Source organism: Marmota monax, unplaced genomic scaffold (genome assembly GCF_021218885.2).
Source record: "Marmota monax isolate L192 unplaced genomic scaffold, Marmota_monax_Labrador192_F-V1.1 WCK01_AAM20220418_F8-fsc00105, whole genome shotgun sequence".
NCBI lineage: Eukaryota > Metazoa > Chordata > Mammalia > Rodentia > Sciuridae > Marmota > Marmota monax.
The window spans coordinates 4531977-4535966 of record NW_026692947.1 but is presented as its reverse complement, the minus strand read 5'-3'; positions in this window follow the sequence as shown (position 1 = coordinate 4535966).

Sequence of the window (3990 nt, the reverse complement as noted above, 5' to 3'; positions counted from 1 at the left end):
AAAAGGTAAAATAACTTTGGCCTTGGCTCAGCTGGAACAACAGATGGCAGGAATTCAGCGCAGCTTCCAAATCAGCCAAGCGGCAGACTGCTTTCTGTGTGTCAGCTGAGGCTACTGTTCCCAACTGGTCACAGCCAGCTGCAGAGGCCCAAGACTTAAGACCTGGACAGCTCAGCCATGAACACCTAAGAATGTGCCATCTCTTGCCTGACTGTGAACACCATTGAAAGGACAAACTAGTAAAGTGAGTTCAGCTTTCTACCATGGGCAGGCTCTGATCTCTATGCAGGGCAAGATCCCCTGGTGGCATTGAGATCTAGTTCTGACTCCCTCTGAGCACAGGCCTCTGGCTATTGAAATCACCACCATCTGTTTGAGAGGGACTTGGAGACTCCTTTATCATGCGGCTACCTCCCATGGATGACAGCAATGTGGCCAGGGGCATAAGGGGCACCCAGGACTCATGCTGAAATACATGCTACACCAGTGGAGGCAACTCTTCCCACATCTGGCAAAAGGAAGCTCTTTGTGGAAGGGAAGCAGAAACAAACTTGGGCAGCAGATAGGAATGTGTTCAGTTTTAGAAACAGAACATGAAATGCAGTTTTATTGCAACTCTGGTTAGAACACATGGTATAGAAGGAAGAACACAAGTTTTTAGAAACATGCTTCTCTGTCAGCTGAACATGGTGGGCTCACTTGGGAGAGAATAAATAGGCCCAGAGGAAAAGGAAGTGAGTTCTCTTTTTCACCTTCCAAAAATTACATCAGGTTTGGATTATCTACTCCCCATTCACTGTCTAATTTAAAATGGAACTTTGTTCAGAATTCTACATAGCCATGCTTCCAAAAAAGCTTTTTAAAGTGGAAAGTCTGGATGAAGATCACCACCATACTCCTTCAAGAGAGAAAGTGGGAAAGGGAAAGAAGAGGAGGGGAGAAGAGAGGGAAGGCAAAGTGTGGTAGCCTACTCTGCTGAAGAAAGCACCCTGAAAGGAGCAGTCTCTGTTTCCCTGACATTTGTCTTCCAAGAAGCTTCTGGTACTTCCTGACTACCTGCAGCTTGCACCACGAAGCTTTTCAGACGATTATAAAGAATTTCCAACTCCTGCTCCCTCACCCCAGGCCTTCTGTATTCTTGAGACCTTAGACTCATCAAATCTACACGTGGGCTGCCTGAAGACAAGCTCATGCGGCCTTGAGAAGGCTGGGCAGAAGGCAGCCAGCAGGCTGAGGAACCACCTGGCTTCCCTCTCCTTCCTCTGCAGCCTGGCTCCCTGCCTCCACGAGTGCACAATCAGGACTGAGGGCCTTCAGGAGCCCCCCTTGGTCCTCCAGGGTGTGAGGAGTCAGCAGGGACACACTCCCCATCCCCGCCGGGGCCATCTGCACTCAATTATAAGCCCTTTGGGAGCCAGCAGAGGGCTGTTTTGCTGCTGCTGGTTCTCTATGATTAGCTTGTTCTTGTTTTTTGAATATTGCCACATGGTGCAGCCAGCTGTGAGAAGTATTCACTATTCAAAGCTTTTATTTATTTTTTTCCTCAAAAAGAAAGTGCTAAGCTAGTTGTTATTACTACAAGGAAAGAAAAAGTTTACAAGTCATGCTTTTGGGTAAGTTCTCTACCTTGTGACTCCTATCTCTTCCCAGGACTGGGGTGGTTCCTTTCTCTATTCTCAAGTTTTTGTATAGGCACTTGTTTGTTGCAAAAGAGCCTAAGAAACAGAGATACTCATTCCAGTTTGCACACTATTATCCACAGTTGTATGAACTCTTCTTCCTTGTGTATGTGTGTGAGATACTGGATGTTAAGGTATTCTAAAAAAACCTTTCCATCAACTCAACTCATTGGAATCCACTCAAGAGCCAAGGCCAATACTGAGGCTTACCTTCTAAGTGCTCAGCCAGGAACAAAGCAATACTACTTTGTTTGCACTTGAAATTCTCAGTGTTCTCTGCAGGCAAGAAGAAATTGGTTGGGTTTGGCTCTAGGCCAGCATGAAAATCACAGGGGCTGCTTAATAAAATGTGTATTTCTGGTGCTACCTATAGGGATTCTGACCGGAAATGTACAGGGAAGCATTCCCCTGGTGAGCAAACTCCCAGGGAGTAACAGGTACCCTGTTTCCCACCTTCAGAATGTTCTGTAATCTTTCTTAGGATCTAGTAATATAGCTAATATATATGCAATGTCTAACTGGTATGGCAATGTCCTGAGAAGCCTGTGTTAGAGCCTCATCAAGCCTCAACCTTGATTGCAGGCACATAGGTCCTGGGAATAAAGGAACTTGCTTGTTTGATAACTACAATGGTTCACCAAACTCTGGTGCTCCTGGATCTGCCCGCCTAACAGTAACTTTCTTGAGAACTGCACAAAGCTCTTAACATTGCATATAGTAAATGTGAAATGTAACTGCAGAATAAGCAACCTTACTGATACTCTAAACAATAACGTAGTTATGGTACTAATGACCTAATATAACCTATTAGTATAAATAAACGTGGCCTCCTGGACAAAGAGCCACTCTGCCACTTTCCTGCCTCTGCACCTTGTCTCTTTGTCTACTTATTATTATTATTCCTTAAAACTATCATGGACTTGAAATCCAGGCTCACACACAAATAGAGAGCCAGAGAAGTTGCACATTTGAGATTCTTGTGAATAGTGATAATGAAAGCGTGAGATGAGCTACAATTCACAGGGGGAAAAAAAATATGGAAGGAAAAGACAGAAGTAGTCATGTTGAACTAAGCAAGTAAGATTCATTTCTTTTCTTATAAAATATAGACTCTATGGTAAACAGCAGCTGAAATATGCCAATAACCACAGGGCCCATCTAAGGACACAAAATTCTTGTTGACATGAGTTTTGTTGGCTTCCATCTATCACCTAAAATTTTTGAAACTTAGGAACCCATCAATATGTGGGATAAATGATTTTACCTACCATTCTGAGAGAATAAAAAAAAAGTAAAAATACATATTTAAATACTTAGCAGGAAAACTACCCCACAAATTTTATATATTATATATATATATAAAATCCATTTTAAGTGTGTCCAAGTATGAAAAAATAATCTGTGCCAATTATGGGTTTTTATACTGAAGATAATGGGAATGACTGTGAGAAGGGAGTTTAATATGGAAAGGGAGAAAATTAGAAGGAACCCTGGGGTGTCAGATTAGAACTGAAGGCATTAGTTTGAATTCATGATTTCCAATATATAGACAGAGAAGTAAATTCAGATGTTAGTATATGCACATTGTGTGTGTATACCTGTTTACATACTGCAAATATCCCCAAGGTGAGGCTTCTAGGATGACCAGGGACCAGGCCAGGTGAGTAATACCACCATAATAAGCACACTTAGCACTCAAAAGCTTAGCTTTCAAATAATTTTGCTCTGAATTAGAATAGAATAGAAAAACCTGGAAAGACTTCTTGCTCATAATCTGTACTATTCAGGAGGCTGATGGAGGAGAATCTCAAGTTCCAGGTTATCCTGGGAAACTCAGAGATACCCTGTCTCAAGATAAAAAATAAATAAGTAAAAACAAAAAGGGCTGGGGTATAACTCATTGGTAGAGGTCTTGCCTAGCACATATAGATCCTGGGTTTGAGAATTTTTCAAAACAGAAATGTTGAGTTGGGTGTGGTGGTGTGCACCTGTAATACAAGCTACTCAGGAGACTAAGGCAGGAGGATCACAAATTCAAGGCCAGCATGGGCAATTTTGTGAGACTCTGTCTCAAAAAGGGCTGGGGTTAGAGCTCAGTTGTAGAGCACCCCTGTGTTCAATCTCCAGTTCCACAAAACAAACAAACAAACAACAATAAACCCAAAACAAACCAAAAAAAAAATTTTTTTTTAAAAAGTACAATTTCCTTTTTCTTTTTACGTGATACAACTCAAAAAATGTCAAAAGACACTGGTGTCAAAGATGGATATTTCAACCTTGAGTTCCAACAAAATAATTTCTTAAGACAGAG